The following is a 22206-nucleotide window of genomic DNA, read 5'->3' as shown; positions in this document are numbered from 1 at the left end:
TGTTTTGATATTCTATGGATTAATTATGTTGATGATATATATGTTAAGTTTCAGCAAAAACAAATAAACTTAAAACACATAAACAAAGGAAAAGACATACACCTCTTTCAAGCTAAAATTCCGCATAAAGTCAAGTTCAAGCAAGGTTTTTTAATTAAAAATGAGTGTTTACTTCTATTATTTCTTTAGGTAGAGTCCATAGAGAGCCAGGTAGCTTCTGGATCTCATCCTCTCTTTAGAGGTGACATATCCAGTAAATGTCCCTACAGTCTACCTCTGTATTAGAAATAAGAAGTTCTCACATTTTCAGATTTAAACTTCGAGTATTTTTTTACAGTCATTTACATAAATGGAAATGGATACCTTGCACCCTTTTTCAAGTACATTCCATTTTTAGATCAGAGGCTGGCCTAATAAACATCCTTGCATAGTTTCTGAGCTGAGCGGGATGCTGGAAAGCTAGGTGACTACTCATGAGAACTGCACAGTTTTCCAGGTGAGCAACATTTCGGCTAACTCGGTGACTGGTTGGAAAAACTGCACAATTGTTTAAGGGAGACAGTGGTGGGCACAAGGTGTCTATCCAACATGTCTTCACATTTTTGTCAGTTAGTGGAGCAGTATTATTTGCAGCTTTTGCGCAATCTTTTGGCGAAGTGAGTCCTGGGGTCATTTCCTGGTCAAACTCTCTGGTTGACTAGTTGGAGGCTTGGTTGATGTGTTTGCGGGCAACGCATATCGAAATTGCTTGCTAAGCAACTTCTGTGCTATTCTGGGTGACAGTTAGTCTGATCGATTCTAGGATTGTGCAATGCAGGCTACTTGGGAGATAGCCTCAAGCTATGTGCAATTTTGGGTAGTAGTACATGATCACTAAGGGTTGAAACTGTGCAATGCAGCTTAGCAAAGGTACGGTTGTTGGAGGGTGATCTGGTCGTTATAATTTAATAAAAATGACTAAGTGTGTGAGAAAGTGAACTTGTGCATACATGACCTTGCGAACACACACTCAACATGAATCGATGACAAGAAACCTCAAACCATAAAGACAACATATACTCAGTGTGACTAATCGACAGTATGAGCGACAAGCACGACACTTATGATATATTGTTGAACGGCTGCAACGACGCTTGCACGACAGTGCATACAACATCATCTGTGAGTGTGCTAGATGTTTACATAGCGAACACAACTCAAAAAAAACCTTCAGCGTCACCAGAATGAGGTCGCAAGCATGACATAGAAATCAACATGCGGAAGACGACAGTTGGTTGAACAAGTGAAAAAGAAGAAAGACATGTAGAAGAAACACATAAGATGACTTTTTGCATTTGCGCACATGCATGTTACTGAGGACAGGGTGATATGACAATGACAAGAAGTCCTGCAAACTCAACTATGAGGTGTACTTCGAAAGATGTTATTTACTTACCATACGTACCCTGAAGATGATCATGCATCTGACAGAGTTTTCATGCGGTCCTGATATTTTCCATTGCTCGGTTCCTTAGTCCTTCTCCTCAACTCCTTAGGAGCGATTTTAGCATGTCACCTTTTCCTGTAGTCACTAGGAGGTAGATGTTCACAATTTTAGCAGACAACAATTGTTGCCGAAATTAGGCCCTGGGAGGCCCGTCTGCATAGTTTCTACATGCAAGATCGACAAGACAACTTGCACAACACTATGCATTGTTTAGGCTCAAAGCATTTCTATAAGATAGGGGTCCTAGGAGGACACCTCTGTGCAATTTATAAGTGTAGTGTAGCTGGACTAGTCTGCACATTTCTTGAGAGCAGTGCTAGCTACCTGACTTCTCTGCACATTTTTGGAGAGCAGTACTGGTTGGGTTCCTTGCAGGCTTTGGGGTTTCAGCAGGCATGGGAGGTTGGGATCTCTTTGGGCTACGAGGTTTTAGAGGGGAAGGGAGGAAGCTTGATGGTTGTATAAGAAAAGCACATAGTTCTTAGAAGCTGGGTGAGGCTAGGTTGCTCAGGAAAATGGCTAAGTATGAGATCAATGAAACATATGTAAACATTGGTAGGACTTGACTGTGATTGCACACATATGCTTAGTGACACAATGTAAACCATCCAGAATGCATAAGACATACTTTTCTTGATGCAACACCCTTCTTGACAAGAGTGTGTGAAGTGAGTGTGAAACATGTCTATGTGATGACAACCACTCATACACACACAATTCCCTTGAAGCAAGACAACAATCCCTTTGCATGAAAAATAACAACCCCTACGTCCATTGATGACACATGCTGCATAAATATTAGAATGCAGACAACACTTAGGATCAAGAAGGGTAGATTTAAATCATCATCTTACCAACAAGTAACCAAGGATGATCGATCGTTGGATCAAAGGTAGGCTTTGAAATTCACATGGGAGCCAAAATTTTGGAGGGTGGTTGTAGCTGCTACAATGGAGAAGTTACCATATTTTCTTTTAGTTTGTCAAGACTCTTTTGATATTCTTCATTCCATAGGAATGTTACATCTTTCTTCAGCAACTTTTCCATTGGCGCAATGATTTGTGCATATCCTTTGATAATTTTTCTGTAATATCTTGTATGTATAAATGTGGTGTGAAGTTGTCTCACTGTCTTTGGTGAAGGAAAATGAATAGGCTTCCCGACCTCCTACATTGTCTAATACTTCATCAGTGAAAGGAGTAGGGAATGGGTCATGTAGACATGCATCATTTAACTTCCTTAAATCAACACAAATCTTGATTTCTCCTTGTGTTTTCTTTTCTTGTACCGCCATAGGGCTTACCGATTCTGATTCTTTGACAATTTCAATGATTCCAGTTGATATCATTTTGTCAAGTTCTCTCTTCACTTTTTCTTTGTACTTTTGATTCAGTCTACAAGGCCTTTTCTTAACTGGCTTTGCAATAAGCTTTAGAGGAATCTTCATAACTCCTAAATCTCCTACTATGACCTTCATATCTAAAAAATTAATGGGAAATAACTCTTGGTATTCATGCAGAAGATCTATCACTTTGTTGACTATTTCTTCATCCCAATAATATACTATCGTTGCAAACTTTGGCTCCTCTTTTGATCCTATATTCACCTTGTTTGTCTTCAATGGATTTGTTATATCAGACATTTCTAACTCATGTCATTTCACTTCATAGTAGCCTTCATATTTTTCTATGTCAATATTGTGTTGGCATTATGATGCATGTGTTGTACTTGATGGCAACCCTCTAATAGAAGAATATCTCACTTATGTATAACTGGATGAATCTTCAGAAGAGATATCAGATGTGACTGATGGAGGACAGCTCAAAGGAATCAGATGATAGTTCTAAGTGTGACAAGTTAGCTTTGCCATCAAGTCCAAAGGGGGAGATTGTTGGCATTATGAGATAAGTGTTGTCCTTGATGGCAAACCACACTGATGACAAATCATAGTACAGAAGGTCAGCAGCAAGGAATTGATGATCAGACTATAAGAAGAAGAGAAAGTTCATACACGCAGGTTCGTTAAGCCCAAGTCGCGTGTACACGCAGGTTGGCTTCAGCAAAAGCGCGTGTATGTGGAAAAGTACCTTTGGTCCATGGCGGTTAGTCCTTGGAAGTTGTGCCTATGGTTTCAGACCATTGTGTCTCGACGGGCGTGTCGATCCCTAGTTTTGAAGTTGATGGTATTGTGTTACTATGGTTTTGGCTCTTGGTATTGAACAAGGCCTAAGGCTATATAAGGAGAAGGAAATCATTAGGCAAGTGGATCTGAAATGTCTTGAATATCTGATGAAGCATTAGATCCAGTATGCAGGTTATGGGTTGATGATGCATTGCTTGATCTGAGCTAAGGAGAGATCTCATCGGTTGATGGAGAGCAAGATCTAAGGAGAGATTGGGATCAAATGGTTTGAAATGAACTATCTTTATGATGCTTATTCTAGATCTACATACTGACGCATGTATTGTTCTATAAGTATTATGAGTATGATTGATGTCTGGTACAGCTGCAAGTTATGAGAAATTATTTTTAGATCTGTACGCGGGTTGTCTTTGGCGAAAGCGCGTATACACGCGGGTTTGATTCATCTAAGTAGCGTATACATTGTAAAGCTTGATATTTGAAGTTGCAGATGGATCTGATGGTTATTACAGAGTTCTGTGTCTGCTCTGTGTTCTGGTGACTGTTGTTAACAGGGTTTCAGTGATTCAGAGTTTGATGATTGTTTTGAGCTTCAATGATAGTTATGGGTCCAGTATGAAAATTGGATGAAACGTGGCCTTTCAGATTATGTGTTGTGCTTCAGTGTATCCAGTCTGAAAATTGATGAAACGTGGTACCCGGAGGAGAGAAGATTGTAGGCAAGCACCTACGTACTAGTATCTAAGCTAGTACAAAAGCTAAGGGAGATCTTTGGAGCATTGTAGCAGGTAGCAGCCTGCGTACTAGTAAATGGATCAGCTAGTACAAGAGCAAAGGGGGTTGTAGCTCCCGTACTGGTATAAGACTGCACCAGTACAAATATTGTAAAAGGTTTTTCTTATTAAGAAGAAGATTGAGATGACTTGCAGCAGGTGGTTTTCACCCACATTGGGTTTCCACCTTATATCATGGTGTTCATGTGTGTGGCTCTTGTGTGATGTTCTGTTCTGTTATACTGCACCTGTTTACTGTTAATATGCTTAATAATGTTCTGATGCATCTACTGAAGATTAAGATAACTGAATTATAAGATCTCTAGATATACGCTAGTTGCTTTAGACACAGTAGCGTGTACACGCGGGTTCACTTAACTGAAGTCGCGTATATGTTTCTGAGCATGAAATTGAAAAGTTTTATTGATCTGATAATACTGATTCACCCCCCCTCTCAGTATTATTTCCAACAATTGGTATCAGAGCAGGTCCTTTGGTAGAAGCTTGATCGCTTGAAGGAGATCCGTGGAACAATGGGAAAGAAGCTTAAGAAGAAGGCTCATAAGAAGAAGAAGACATCTCAGAAGGACTATGACAGTGGGAGAGTCGATTGGGGATTAGGTATAAGAAGTTCTTCAGATTCAGAATCAGATTCAGAATCATTATCAGGTATGAATGTGTTATCCTCTGATGTTCCTGCTATATTTCCTTGTGAAAGTGATGGAAGTGATAGTGAAACTACTGAACATGCTTTTATGGGTGAGCAAGAAAAGTATCAAATAGAGGCAGTATTTAGAAGGCTTACAGACAAAGTTAAAGATCAACAAGATCTATTGAACAAAAGGGAATGTGCTTTCAAAGAAGAAGTTACCAAACTAAAGGCCCAACTAGAAGAAGGAAACAAGGTAAGAAAGCTACTCAAGGACAAGGAAGATCAATGTCAAAAATTGCAGCATGAAGTGACATCATTAAGAAAAGAAGTCAACGAAAGAAGCACAACCATCAAGAAACTCAAAGATAGATCCAGCTACTATGAAAATCTTGAAGCTACAATCCTCTCACTAAAAGGAGATCTTGAAGAATCAAAGAAGCAGAATACAGATCTACTCCAAGCTATTGCAAAACAAGAAAACGAAGCCACCAGCTTAAAATCTCAACTAGAATGTGCCTTCCGAGTTCGTCAAATGCAGCAGGATCTGAATGAAGAACAAGAAAAGGAGATTCTCAAACTAAGGGAACAAATGGAAGAAGGAAGGAAAAGTGAAGAAGATTTGAAAAAGCAATCTCTTGAAAAGGAAGAACAGCTTCAGGTTGAGGTAAATATCTTGAAAGGTAAACTAGAAGAAAAGGATAAACTTTTGAGATTTCAAGATAGTACTAAAGCCTTGGATGATATTCTTAGTAGTCAAAGGTCTCCTGCAATCAAGACTGGTCTTGGTTTTCATGAATCTGTTGAAGGTGAATCTAGTTCACAAGGTGAGGCAAGGAACTCTAAAGAGAAAACTAAAATAATCAACAAGGAGATGAAAGGTCAACCCCATCAACAATCAAGGAAAGAGGCTACTCAAAGAAAATCTTTTACTCCTCCTATGAATAATTTTGAATGTTATGTATGTCATAATCTTGGACATGTTGCAGCGAGATGTGGAAGAAGAAGGGTTCAAGACCATCATGTTAAAAGATCATCACACTTTAATGGATATTGTTTCTCTTGCAATATGTTTGGTCACAAAGCTGTTGATTGCTACAGGAGGAACATGAAACATGTTAGATGTTATGCATGTAACAATCTTGGACATGTAGCAAAGGAATGCAGGAACAAAGGATGGACATCACACCAAAAGGAGAAAACCTCATCACACTTGAAGATATGGAGGAAGAAGGAAGTACAGTCAGCACAATGTACTCAGACACAGCATAGCACAGACATATCAGACTCAGGGGGAGCTGAAAGTGTAAAACTTCAGCGTTCTGAATCTCATACGCAAGTTCCTTAAAGGGAAGTCGCGTATATACGCGAGTTAGACACTGCAAAGTCGCGTATATGTCAGTCTGAGGAAAAGCAGTGGGGATAGGATCAGAAAAGGGATCTGATATGATTCAGTCCATTATTTGCTCTATTGGTTAATAGTTACAGTCTACTGAAATGTTTTGACACTTGTAAGATGCCTAGAAGTGTTTTGATCCTAACTTGAGGATGATGATGTTTTGATGCTTATTGCTGATATATGCATGATCAGATCTAACAGATGGCACTAGTTGAGGGGGAGCATATGCCTTTAGTAATTCATTGTTGGAATTATGGTTAATAATCCTTGATGATGATTCTTATATGGCTAAATGATATATCTTGCTATGATATGATGTTGTGAGTTGTCTATGATAAACTCTCATATGATTCTTGAAGCTACATCGTAGATGTTCAGATCAGATTTATGGTTGATCCTTTGATGATGCTTACATGGTGATCTTCATAAGGATAAGGAGAAGTACAAAGCTTGAATACACATCTTCCTCACTTGATGATGAGTCACTCATATACTGTTGTTGTCATATGCATAAAGATCATACAGTTATGATGCAGGCACTCTTGTGGATAAGGATTGTTGTTGTTGATGATATCAAGAAGTTTTTTTTTTCAAATGAGCTTGAGCTCAAGATACATAGTGCTGATAGATGGATGACTACTCAAAGTTGCTTTGTTGGAGACATGGTGATGAATTCTTATCTATATGATAGGATGATACTTACAAATGTTGATTGATGCAGATGTTCCCAAGTAATGATACTTGGATCATGTAGATCTTGACAGTGATGTAATGGCTATGGTGGTTTCACATATAAGATGAATGATTTCATGAGGATGTTTAAAAGGAGGAGTTGACATCTATGTTCAGACATACCTTGTTGCAGGACAGTTACAGGTTGCTGATATGAAAATGGTTGTACGCGGGTTTCATAAGGCCTATCCGCGTATATACGCTAGTTTATGTGGATACAGACACGTATATGGAGTTTTGAAGGAAATCAGCAGGGACAGATGTTGGTTGCAGAAAGTCTGATATAGGTCTGACAGAGACCATCTGGCACAGGTTCAGGGGGAGCAGATAAACATCCAATGGTGCACTTTTGGCATTATCTTAGAAGTTTTTGGTTCTAGCTGGTTTCAAGTGGAACAAGAGGCAGAGGAAGAACAGAAGGAAATCTTGGTTGTTGATCTGAATGGTGATTGACAGATGCTACTGCTATTAGTTATTGGTGACCTTCATAAGTCTTGTTCTAGATATTTCTTCTCTATGTCATGTATCCCTCTTGTGATATCTCTTTTATGGTGTCAAGGTCATGTAACGGCCTATTTTGGTTTCCCCACTATGCCTGGGATGAATATGTAATGAACTTGGTTGTCATATGTAAATTTTTGATGTATCCCCGATTGGTTGGGTGGATGATCCCCACTTGGTTGGGTGATGGATGTATGTATGAGTCCTTGGTGATAGGAAGGTCTTTTATGATGTATAGAGTCATGTTCTTCTTGAAGAACATCTTTTGCAGACCTTGCCTACAGTCAGGAAGAGCATGAACAGCACACTCAGGGGGAGTATGGATAGTGGAATGATTCAGCAAAGGAAGAGAATATCTTGGTCCACCCTTTGCCCTTGATGTCAAAGGGGGAGAGTGATTTGGTGTTGTTGCCATCAAGTCCAAAGGGGGAGATTGTTGGCATTATGATGCATGTGTTGTACTTGATGGCAACCCTCTCATAAAAGAATATCTCACTTATGTATAACTGGATGAATCTTCAGAAGAGATATCAGATGTGACTGATGGAGGACAGCTCAAAGGAATCAGATGATAGTTCTAAGTGTGACAAGTTAGCTTTGCCATCAAGTCCAAAGGGGGAGATTGTTGGCATTATGAGATAAGTGTTGTCCTTGATGGCAAACCACACTGATGACAAATCATAGTGCAGAAGGTCAGCAGCAAGGAATTGATGATCAGACTATAAGAAGAAGAGAAATTTCATACACGCAGGTTCGTTAAGCCCAAGTCGCGTGTACACGCAGGTTGGCTTCAGCAAAAGCGCGTGTATGTGGAAAAGTACCTTTGGTCCATGGCGGTTAGTCCTTGGAAGTTGTGCCTATGGTTTCAGACCATTGTGTCTCGACGGGCGTGTCGATCCCTAGTTTTGAAGTTGATGGTATTGTGTTACTATGGTTTTGGCTCTTGGTATTGAACAAGGCCTAAGGCTATATAAGGAGAAGGAAATCATTAGGCAAGTGGATCTGAAATGTCTTGAATATCTGATGAAGCATTAGATCCAGTATGCAGGTTATGGGTTGATGATGCATTGCTTGATCTGAGCTAAGGAGAGATCTCATCGGTTGATGGAGAGCAAGATCTAAGGAGAGATTGGGATCAAATGGTTTGAAATGAACTATCTTTATGATGCTTATTCTAGATCTACATACTGACGCATGTATTGTTCTATAAGTATTATGAGTATGATTGATGTCTGGTACAACTGCAAGTTATGAGAAATTATTTTTAGATCTGTACGCGGGTTGTCTTTGGCGAAAGCGCGTATACACGCGGGTTTGATTCATCTAAGTAGCGTATACATTGTAAAGCTTGATATTTGAAGTTGCAGATGGATCTGATGGTTATTACAGAGTTCTGTGTCTACTCTGTGTTCTGGTGACTGTTGTTAACAGGGTTTCAGTGATTCAGAGTTTGATGATTGTTTTGAGCTTCAATGATAGTTATGGGTCCAGTATGAAAATTGGATGAAACGTGGCCTTTCAGATTATGTGTTGTGCTTCAGTGTATCCAGTCTGAAAATTGATGAAACGTGGTACCCGGAGGAGAGAAGATTGTAGGCAAGCACCTACGTACTAGTATCTAAGCTAGTACAAAAGCTAAGGGAGATCTTTGGAGCATTGTAGCAGGTAGCAGCCTGCGTACTAGTAAATGGATCATCTAGTACAAGAGCAAAGGGGGTTGTAGCTCCCGTACTGGTATAAGACTGCACCAGTACAAATATTGTAAAAGGTTTTTCTTATTAAGAAGAAGATTGAGATGACTTGCAGCAGGTGGTTTTCACCCACATTGGGTTTCCACCTTATATCATGGTGTTCATGTGTGTGGCTCTTGTGTGATGTTCTGTTCTGTTATACTGCACCTGTTTACTGTTAATATGCTTAATAATGTTCTGATGCATCTACTGAAGATTAAGATAACTGAATTATAAGATCTCTAGATATACGCTAGTTGCTTTAGACACAGTAGCGTGTACACGCGGGTTCACTTAACTGAAGTCGCGTATATGTTTCTGAGCATGAAATTGAAAAGTTTTATTGATCTGATAATACTGATTCACCCCCCCTCTCAGTATTATTTCCAACAATTGGTATCAGAGCAGGTCCTTTGGTAGAAGCTTGATCGCTTGAAGGAGATCCGTGGAACAATGGGAAAGAAGCTTAAGAAGAAGGCTCATAAGAAGAAGAAGACATCTCAGAAGGACTATGACAGTGGGAGAGTCGATTGGGGATTATGGTTAATAATCCTTGATGATGATTCTTATATGGCTAAATGATATATCTTGCTATGATATGATGTTGTGAGTTGTCTATGATAAACTCTCATATGATTCTTGAAGCTACATCGTAGATGTTCAGATCAGATTTATGGTTGATCCTTTGATGATGCTTACATGGTGATCTTCATAAGGATAAGGAGAAGTACAAAGCTTGAATACACATCTTCCTCACTTGATGATGAGTCACTCATATACTGTTGTTGTCATATGCATAAAGATCATACAGTTATGATGTAGGCACTCTTGTGGATAAGGATTGTTGTTGTTGATGATATCAAGAAGTTTTTTTTTTCAAATGAGCTTGAGCTCAAGATACATAGTGCTGATAGATGGATGACTACTCAAAGTTGCTTTGTTGGAGACATGGTGATGAATTCTTATCTATATGATAGGATGATACTTACAAATGTTGATTGATGCAGATGTTCCCAAGTAATGATACTTGGATCATGTAGATCTTGACAGTGATGTAATGGCTATGGTGGTTTCACATATAATATGAATGATTTCATGAGGATGTTTAAAAGGAGGAGTTGACATCTATGTTCAGACATACCTTGTTGCAGGACAGTTACAGGTTGCTGATATGAAAATGGTTGTACGCGGGTTTCATAAGGCCTATCCGCGTATATACGCTAGTTTATGTGGATGCAGACGCGTATATGGAGTTTTGAAGGAAATCAGCAGGGACAGATGTTGGTTGCAGAAAGTCTGATATAGGTCTGACAGAGACCATCTGGCACAGGTTCAGGGGGAGCAGATAAACATCCAATGGTGCATTTTTGGCATTATCTTAGAAGCTTTTGGTTCTAGCTGGTTTCAAGTGGAACAAGAGGCAGAGGAAGAACAGAAGGAAATCTTGGTTGCTGATCTGAATGGTGATTGACAGATGCTGCTGCTATTAGTTATTGGTGACCTTCATAAGTCTTGTTCTAGATATTTCTTCTCTATGTCATGTATCCCTCTTGTGATATCTCTTTTATGGTGTCAAGGTCATGTAACGGCCTATTTTGGTTTCCCCACTATGCCTGGGATGAATATGTAATGAACTTGGTTGTCATATGTAAATTTTTGATGTATCCCCACTTGGTTGGGTGATGGATGTATGTATGAGTCCTTGGTGATAGGAAGGTCTTTTATGATGTATAGAGTCATGTTCTTCTTGAAGAACATCTTTTGCAGACCTTGCCTACAGTCAGGAAGAGCATGAACAGCACACTCAGGGGGAGTATGGATAGTGGAATGATTCAGCAAAGGAAGAGAATATCTTGGTCCACCCTTTGCCCTTGATGTCAAAGGGGGAGAGTGATTTGGTGTTGTTGCCATCAAGTCCAAAGGGGGAGATTGTTGGCATTATGATGCATGTGTTGTACTTGATGGCAACCCTCTCATAGAAGAATAGTTAATAGTTAATAGTTACAGTCTACTGAAATGTTTTGACACTTGTAAGATGCCTAGAAGTGTTTTGATCCTAACTTGAGGATGATGATGTTTTGATGCTTATTGCTGATATATGCATGATCAGATCTAACAGATGGCACTAGTTGAGGGGGAGCATATGCCTTTAGTAATTCATTGTTGGAATTATGGTTAATAATCCTTGATGATGATTCTTATATAGCTAAATGATATATCTTGCTATGATATGATGTTGTGAGTTGTCTATGATAAACTCTCATATGATTCTTGAAGCTACATCGTAGATGTTCAGATCAGATTTATGGTTGATCCTTTGATGATGCTTACATGGTGATCTTCATAAGGATAAGGAGAAGTACAAAGCTTGAATACACATCTTCCTCACTTGATGATGAGTCACTCATATACTGTTGTTGTCATATGCATAAAGATCATACAGTTATGATGCAGGCACTCTTGTGGATAAGGATTGTTGTTGTTGATGATATCAAGAAGTTTTTTTTTTCAAATGAGCTTGAGCTCAAGATACATAGTGCTGATAGATGGATGACTACTCAAAGTTGCTTTGTTGGAGACATGGTGATGAATTCTTATCTATATGATAGGATGATACTTACAAATGTTGATTGATGCAGATGTTCCCAAGTAATGATACTTGGATCATGTAGATCTTGACAGTGATGTAATGGCTATGGTGGTTTCACATATAATATGAATGATTTCATGAGGATGTTTAAAAGGAGGAGTTGACATCTATGTTCAGACATACCTTGTTGCAGGACAGTTACAGGTTGCTGATATGAAAATGGTTGTACGCGGGTTTCATAAGGCCTATCCGCGTATATACGCTAGTTTATGTGGATACAGACGCGTATATGGAGTTTTGAAGGAAATCAGCAGGGACAGATGTTGGTTGCAGAAAGTCTGATATAGGTCTGACAGAGACCATCTGGCACAGGTTCAGGGGGAGCAGATAAACATCCAATGGTGCATTTTTGGCATTATCTTAGAAGTTTTTGGTTCTAGCTGGTTTCAAGTGGAACAAGAGGCAGAGGAAGAACAGAAGGAAATCTTGGTTGTAGATCTGAATGGTGATTGACAGATGCTACTGCTATTAGTTATTGGTGACCTTCATAAGTCTTGTTCTAGATATTTCTTCTCTATGTCATGTATCCCTCTTGTGATATCTCTTTTATGGTGTCAAGGTCATGTAACGGCCTATTTTGGTTTCCCCACTATGCCTGGGATGAATATGTAATGAACTTGGTTGTCATATGTAAATTTTTGATGTATCCCCGATTGGTTGGGTGGATGATCCCCACTTGGTTGGGTGATGGATGTATGTATGAGTCCTTGGTGATAGGAAGGTCTTTTATGATGTATAGAGTCATGTTCTTCTTGAAGAACATCTTTTGCAGACCTTGCCTACAGTCAGGAAGAGCATGAACAGCACACTCAGGGGGAGTATGGATAGTGGAATGATTCAGCAAAGGAAGAGAATATCTTGGTCCACCCTTTGCCCTTGATGTCAAAGGGGGAGAGTGATTTGGTGTTGTTGCCATCAAGTCCAAAGGGGGAGATTGTTGGCATTATGATGCATGTGTTGTACTTGATGGCAACCCTCTCATAGAAGAATATCTCACTTATGTATAACTGGATGAATCTTCAGAAGAGATATCAGATGTGACTGATGGAGGACAGCTCAAAGGAATCAGATGATAGTTCTAAGTGTGACAAGTTAGCTTTGCCATCAAGTCCAAAGGGGGAGATTGTTGGCATTATGAGATAAGTGTTGTCCTTGATGGCAAACCACACTGATGACAAATCATAGTGCAGAAGGTCAGCAGCAAGGAATTGATGATCAGACTATAAGAAGAAGAGAAATTTCATACACGCAGGTTCGTTAAGCCCAAGTCGCGAGTACACGCAGGTTGGCTTCAGCAAAAGCGCGTGTATGTGGAAAAGTACCTTTGGTCCATGGCGGTTAGTCCTTGGAAGTTGTGCCTATGGTTTCAGACCATTGTGTCTCGACGGGCGTGTCGATCCCTAGTTTTGAAGTTGATGGTATTGTGTTACTATGGTTTTGGCTCTTGGTATTGAACAAGGCCTAAGGCTATATAAGGAGAAGGAAATCATTAGGCAAGTGGATCTGAAATGTCTTGAATATCTGATGAAGCATTAGATCCAGTATGCAGGTTATGGGTTGATGATGCATTGCTTGATCTGAGCTAAGGAGAGATCTCATCGGTTGATGGAGAGCAAGATCTAAGGAGAGATTGGGATCAAATGGTTTGAAATGAACTATCTTTATGATGCTTATTCTAGATCTACATACTGACGCATGTATTGTTCTATAAGTATTATGAGTATGATTGATGTCTGGTACAGCTGCAAGTTATGAGAAATTATTTTTAGATCTGTACGCGGGTTGTCTTTGGCGAAAGCGCGTATACACGCGGGTTTGATTCATCTAAGTAGCGTATACATTGTAAAGCTTGATATTTGAAGTTGCAGATGGATCTGATGGTTATTACAGAGTTCTGTGTCTGCTCTGTGTTCTGGTGACTGTTGTTAACAGGGCTTCAGTGATTCAGAGTTTGATGATTGTTTTGAGCTTCAATGATAGTTATGGGTCCAGTATGAAAATTGGATGAAACGTGGCCTTTCAGATTATGTGTTGTGCTTCAGTGTATCCAGTCTAAAAATTGATGAAACGTGGTACCCGGAGGAGAGAAGATTGTAGGCAAGCACCTACGTACTAGTATCTAAGCTAGTACAAAAGCTAAGGGAGATCTTTGGAGCATTGTAGCAGGTAGCAGCCTGCGTACTAGTAAATGGATCAGCTAGTACAAGAGCAAAGGGGGTTGTAGCTCCCGTACTGGTATAAGACTGCACCAGTACAAATATTGTAAAAGGTTTTTCTTATTAAGAAGAAGATTGAGATGACTTGCAGCAGGTGGTTTTCACCCACATTGGGTTTCCACCTTATATCATGGTGTTCATGTGTGTGGCTCTTGTGTGATGTTCTGTTCTGTTATACTGCACCTGTTTACTGTTAATATGCTTAATAATGTTCTGATGCATCTACTGAAGATTAAGATAACTGAATTATAAGATCTCTAGATATACGCTAGTTTCTTTAGACACAGTAGCGTGTACACGCGGGTTCACTTAACTGAAGTCGCGTATATGTTTCTGAGCATGAAATTGAAAAGTTTTATTGATCTGATAATACTAATTCACCCCCCCTCTCAGTATTATTTCCAACATATTGCAAGGGTGTTTGTCTTATTCTGCAGTGATGTTGTAGCATTCCAGTACATTCTATAGCTACATAACCCAATCAGGCTGCCAAGTGAGTGGAATCTCATTCTCAAAAATAATTTTTTTTTAACTATCTAAAGGGTTGAATCTATATATGGACAATCATATTCAAAGCTAAATGTCAATATAAACCCATCAACCATCTCTTGCCATTTCATAGTACCATTTCAAAGTTCTGTTTCCCGGTACCAATCTTGAGGAATTGTCTCCAACGCATGGATGAACCCATGCACCCATTCTTCTCGTGGAATCTCCTTCCATGCTATCATGCAAAGTTGGATGTGCTCTCTATTGTCATTTTTTCCATCATATATATCTTCCAACTTTCTTTCTACCTAACCAAACCTTATCCATATCAACCTTCAACATTCTTTCCAAGTTCCTATATTCTTCTTATGTGTACCCCACCATCTAGTAGGAGTAGCTCTTAGGGCTATATCCAGAGCTAACAATATTTGACACTATGGTACTTGTTCTTCATATTATTCAATAAAAATATTTATGTCACCTAAACCATCATAGAAAGGTAAGTCACATACCTCATCTTTCATACAACTAACTTCTTTATTAACTCTTCCACATCACCTCATAGATACTTCATGTAACTTGTTTTGCCAATTTTCCAATTCTTCTTCTAAATCTGAAGCACATGAATTGTCATGCTCCCAACTCAACTTTCCTTCAGTAGGTTTAACACAGTCTTGTTCTTTTATTGTCATCTGATATATGTTATCTATATCAGCTGCACTGTACTCCTCTTTAACTAGTTCAGTATACCTTGCTCCTTCTAATGGATCCAAGGGAACGATCACTCTCATATTGTTTCTTTCAAATATGATTTACCTCTTCTTTACGTTGATTATAGCCATGTTGGAAAATGTGAAATCTAGTACAAGTAACGTAGGATAGGGGTTACTATCATCCACAATTTCTATTACTTCAAAATTAGTAGTAGTGCACAACCCTTCAATGCCCACTGTAATGCCTGATAATCGTCCTAGAGGAAAAATCTTTTGTTTATTTACCATTCTTAGCTGAATAGGTGACCATTGCAACTTAGGTTTACCCATTAAATCCCATGTTTTCTTTGTCAGGACATTAGCTTCCGATCACAGATCTAAAATAACTTGCTCCATGTCATATTCTCCTATTTATGCACTAAACCTCATTTCCTTTCCAATTCTCTTTTGTCTATGCAAATAGTTAACTTCACACATCTCACTTTGCGGTACTTCCTTAGATGCATAATAATTTATCAATTCATGAAGTCCTTCTACCACTCTTTGATCTCGCAACAATTTCATACAAGTTTAAATAAAAGATTTAAAGTATCTACATTATATGTTGCATCCTGTTCTTGTATTGTCAGAGCTTGGCCTTGTGTCGAGGATGATACACTATAGTTATTCTTTTGATTCTATTGTGTGCTAGATGTCGAAGCTCCTACATCCATAAATATTTTCCTCGCTTCCATAAAGACTTCTTTTTGCTTTTGAATATCAAACACAGGGGAGTTTTTAGTAGTCTTTCTAAACCATGTAGCTTCAGCTTCCTTCTCTCCATCAACTTTATCACCTGTAGTCACAATTCCAATCCTTGTTACAATACTAACACGAGGTTCATCAGTCCTCAGTCATCATTTGGATTTTTTGTGTCAGTTGCTGGTTACTTTTTTCATTTATTTTTCTATAAGTATAGGACAATCTTCAACTACATGATCAAAATCCTTGCAATACTTACATGTTGTGGCAGGATTTTGACAATCTCTTGCAAAATGGCCTGCCTGGCCACAGTTGAAGCAGATAATCTTTCCTTGTCCTCAACCAGCTCCACCACTTCGACCAACACCTCAACCTCAACCTTGATAACCACCTCAACTATTGTGTTGTCCATGTTCCTCATGTCCATGTTCTCCAGATTGAATTCTATAGGCATCAATACTACTCTCCATCGTCAATTCATAAGCTCAACAATTGTTCTCATCATGCCCTATTGATTTCCATAATTTGCAATATACGTATCTTTGAGTCTAGACATACTTTTGCAATAGGTAACAATCTTATGAGAAATGGTCACCTCTAGTTTTACATATCTCACACCGTAAGTTGGATCCAGGATTCAAAGGATTCATTGCTCTACTAGCCATGTAGTTTCTGAAGAGAGGGCATTGTTCTTTAGAGTGGCGTTCTGATTTACACTTTGTACACCACACTTCCTCTCTGACTTCCTTACTTTTCTTCATATCTTGTATCTGCAGAGTCAAATTTTCCAACTAACTCTAGATCGGCTACATACCTGCATTGCTATCCCCAATAGGCGAAGCTTCTAATTTTTTTGTAAGTTCTAAATCTTTGGCTTGAGTTTCTATCTTCTATTGCGACAAAGGAAATCTTATATGTCAAAGCAACGCAACTATAAAACCTTCTTTATGTTGGTGTGGAGCTATTTCAAATCTCACCTGATCCAATAATATCTTGGATCTTTGATCAAATTCCCAAACAGACTCAGTAGGCCTCTGTTTGATTTGTTTTAACTCTATGATACACTGTGGCTCAAAATTTGGCCTTTTAAATTCTTTTACCAACATTGTTTTAATGTCTACAAATGATCTGATCTGATTGGTCAAATAAATCATGTACCACGTTAATGCTCTATCTCAAAATGTCATGACAAGCTACGCTTTCTTCATATTTTCGTCATGGAATTGCTTCGTTGTCCATACTACTTCACATAAGAACCAGAACTACTCTGGATCCTCTGATCCATTCCCTTTAAAGACAGGTAGCTTAATATCATCAACCATATTTTTTATCAAAGGAGGGGGAGGGGGTGGGGGAGGTGGATGGGGGGTAGGGAACCCAAAAGCACCCTGATTACTACTTGATTCTGGCTTCGATGAACTTTCAAGCTGGAAGGGTGAATACTGCAGAGTTACTTTAGGGTTCTCAAGGTGGTTTTCTTCACTTTCAGACTCACTTAAAAGAGGGTTATAATTAGTTTCTATAAAAGTCTTTAGACCTTGGCCATGAGATCTCTTCCTAGTGTCTATTCTATATCTTTTTCCACTTCACGTTGTTCCAGTTTCTTCTTCGGATCTTCTCCCAAACATAAGTAACTAATAATCTGATTGCATTCATAAAATTCCCTTTTCACACAAAAGCATCTTAATCCAAAGTTTTAGAGATCTCAAGAACTTACCTCGCGGTCCTTTGAAAAATTTCAATTCTGCTTTGCTATAGGACACAATCGAGTCTACCGTAAACTCAGTAATGAATACTTCGAAGATGTTATCAATCTAGAAATTAATAGCTCTTGAGATCCTATTATCAATGTTCTTGAGTTGTTGTATCAATTTAGGAGTCCACTCAGGCTCATCTCCTTTAAAACAATTTTTTCTCTCGTTCAACCTTGATATCCACTCATACAACTCATCATGAAATGAACCGAAGGATATTTCATATTAATATTGGAAAATATACTTCTCCATCCACCTTTCAACTGATAGATGAGGGTTTCTATTTTCTTGTTCTATAAATTCTTGTTCCTTATGTTCTACCCAATCTTGAATTTCTTTATTCGATAAATGCCACATAAACATATCCCTCAAATAGATCCTGGTCCCAAAAAATTAACCATTTTGTGGCTTAGGTTTGGCTGACCCAGGTTCGATTCTTTACTGCGCACCAACAAAACCCTTAATCACTCTCCCTTTCAGCAACGGCCTGCAAGAAAGTCACAGTTTCACCCAAACTGACTATGGGAGGTTGTAGAACCAGGTTTCTGCAGCCTTGAGGGATACTGCGATGTGGTCCTTTAATACTTATAAACTACTTCACATTCATGAACTACTTCTCACTTATATATTACTTCACAAAATTACAATCATCACTTAAACATATCATAAACATCCATAAAATTCACAGTATTGAAATAAAGTGCAGATAATAGGCAAATCAACACATGAAAACACAAATTTTACCATGGTTCATCCCAATGTGGGACTAAATCCACAAGAACTATTCCTTATAATAGAGAAATTGGTACAAAAAATAGTTCTTGACTCACGCACACAACTGTAGGTTGTCTCGCACTAAAATGCAGACGGTCTACGCACTAATTTGTAGACCTAGGCCTTCGCACACTCAGCTGTGGAGCCTTCCCTTTCTCTGAAGTACAAATCACAAAAATAAAACCATAAACATATATCTGGATCCAATTGATTCATTCATGCCTTACTTCTTTATTATTAATCCCTATATATACTATTACATTAAGGGATTACATCACTACATTATCATGGTTTCCAAAATACAAGGGACCATGGTCCAAAACCATTCAACTTTTACAATATTATTTGCTTTTACAAAAATGGAGGGGATTTTCCATGAAGCCCCTATACTACACGGTGAGTTTGTTGTGCAGTCCTCGTTGTGCTCTGCTACTCTGTTGTGCGGTCCAGTTTTCACCTCGTTGAATCCTTTCTACTACGCACTCTATTGACAAATTTCAGATTCCTTGCCCAAAATCTGGCCAGGTTGGGTTGCGCCTAACATAAAAATCCATCCTCATTCAAAGAATTTATAGACCATGCACTATGGGTTGATGCTATTGTAGATTAATATGATTCCATTGTCAGAAACAATGTTTTGGAAGTGGTCCCAAGACAAGTTGACAAATAAATGGTTGGTTCGGGATGGATTTACAAGGTAAAGCATGCAGCAGATAGTAGCATAGAGAAACACAAGGCCAGATTTGTGGCCAAGTGGTTCTCTCAGGTGGAGGGAATTGAATTTGAGGAGACATTTGCTCTAGTAGCAAGGTACTCATCCATTAGGTCAATTCTAGCACTATCAGCACAAATGGGTTGGAAGATCCACTATAAGGATGTCAATACAACATTCCTCAATGGATTTATTAAGGAGGAGGTGTATATTGAAAAACCAAATGGGTTTGAGACCTTTGAAAGAGAGTCACATGTGTACAGACTCACATGAGCATTGTATGGACTCAAGAAAGCACACCATGCTTGGTATAGTAGGATTGATAGCTATCTCACCAGTTTGGGCTTCAGCAAAAGTGAAGAAAATGCAAAAAATTATCAAATTGTTGTAGAAGGTAAATTATTGATTATTGTTTTGTATGTCGATGACTTAATCCTTACTGGTGATGAGAAGTTGATCAGGTCTTGCAAGGAGGACCTTGCAAGAGATCGAGATGAAGGACATGGGCCTCATGCACTACTTCTTTGGATTGGAAGGATGGCAAGGAGATGGGGAACTAATTTTCTCTCAGGGAAAGTATGCCAACTAGATACTTTAGAGGTTCTCCATGAATAGGTGAAAAACCATGGAGACTCCTCTAGTAGGAAATTGGAGGAAAGAGGAAACTACTTTAGGTGAAGTAGTGGAGGCTACCATTTACAAGTAGCTTGTGGGTTCACTTATGTATATGGTGAAAAAACGATTGAACATTTGTTGTGTAGTTAACTAGCTTAGTCAAGTAATGGTTAAGAAAAACAAACTATATTAGAAGACATCAAAACATGTGTTGAGATACCTCAGAGGCACTACTTAGTTTGGTATTTGGCATAAACAGATAGAGGGAGTGAATCTGCAAGGCTTCACAGATGCAAATTGAGATGGGAGTCCATCAAATAGGAAGAGAACTTCAGGAGGAATTTTTAGTGTTGGGTTAGCAACAATTTCTTGGTACAACAGGAAGCAGAGATATGTGGCACTTAGCTCAGCAGAAGCAGAGTACATGGCTGAAGTCAAGTAGCGTGTGAGGATATTTGGATGAGAAAAATTAGTGTTGGGTTATTTGGTCAGAAGATGGATTCTACAATGATTTACTATGACAATCAGAGTTGTATCAAACTCCTTGAGAATCCAATATTTCATGATCGATCCAAGCATTTCGACATCCGGTATCACCATCTACAAGATTGTGTGTAGAGGTGGATTATGTTGTTGCAATACATTATGACAAAGGAACAAGATGCAAATATTTTAACGAAGGCCTTGTAAAGAGGAAAATTCAAGTTTCATAGAAGTAGGATTGGGCTATTTGATAATCCATTTATTTCTTAGAGGGAGTGTTGAAAATTCAGCAAGAAAATCTAGTTTTGGCTTTGCCTTGGTGAAACTATATTAAAATTTGAATTTCAATTTCAACAAAATACTTGGAGGTACTTAACTGAAGTGACATGGCTCTTGTCACTTAGTTAACTTAGTACATTCGAGTTGGAGACACTTGAGTTTAGTTCTACATGATTGATTTCTAATTTGTATCAATGTATTTCAGTTAATTTGATTTATTGTTAGTTTAACTAGTTCTAACTATCAGAAGAACTAGTGGAGGTCATGTTGTGGGTGTGTAACTTCACACACTAAGTGATCAACCAGTTAATTGGTCAATCAACCCAAAATAACTTTTGCATGTAGAGAATTTGATTTACCCTGTTGAGATTGAAGTTCAAGGGTAGTGTAATATCAATTGTAAACTAATCCAAGTTGTACAAGTGGTGCATGTAGGCAAAAGATTTGCCTATAGTAATTGTGCAATTCCTTGGTGTGAAATTCCTATATAATAGGGGAAATTTCCTAAATGAATAACACAAGGAAGTAGGAGATTGGGAAGGCTTGAAATTGGCTAAGTTTTGGGCCAGGTACAATTAGTCAGGCAGAGGGATAAACTATACTAGTGCATGGTGTGCTCAGAATTGAGCAAGCATTGTATTTCTTCTATATTCTCTTATTAATGCGATAAAAATAGTGAGGGGTTTTGAGTAGTTACTTTCCCCTAGATAAATATTTGTGTATGTGTGATTTTCCTTTTTCATATCAATTATTCTTGTTTTAGATGGTGAATTAACTTCTTTAGATGAGTAGAGTAGTTTCAAGTCTTGTGATTTAGTAAATTTCATGAGGAGTATTGAATCTACGCATTAATTTCTACAAAGGGAATCTAGGCCATTGTATTTTGGAGGCTTTCTTAAGTTCAAGGTTTATTCTGGTCCTGATGGTTTAATAAGAAATTTATCTAGATAATAGCTTATCTAGGATGTAAAGGGGAAAAATATGAGGGCAACCATTACTTCCCCAAACCATAATATAAGTAAAATTTGTAGAAATTCTCACTGTAGATCACCTGATATTACAATATACTAAAGAAAAATACTAGATCTACTTCTACAAACAAACTAGCAAAAGCTTAATCAATTTTGAGCAAGATCAAATAGAACACATATCACAGAGAATGAGAAATCAATCACACATGAACACAGAAGAATACTCTGGGGAAAGCCTCAGCTAAAAGCCCTGCTATTTGTATTATCATACAAGTGGAAATATCTCTAGATTACACAAAGCTTTAGCTCACAAGCTATCCAGCTCTCAGTACAATCCCTCAAATGTTGCTCATAGATAGAATAGACACAACATATGCCTTCCCTCAGTCCTCCAAG

This window comes from Pinus tabuliformis, chromosome 9 (assembly GCF_031772625.1).
Source record: "Pinus tabuliformis cultivar Carrire ecotype Pingquan chromosome 9, CPIR1, whole genome shotgun sequence".
Lineage (NCBI taxonomy): Eukaryota > Viridiplantae > Streptophyta > Pinopsida > Pinales > Pinaceae > Pinus > Pinus tabuliformis.
This window is presented reverse-complemented; position numbering follows the sequence as displayed.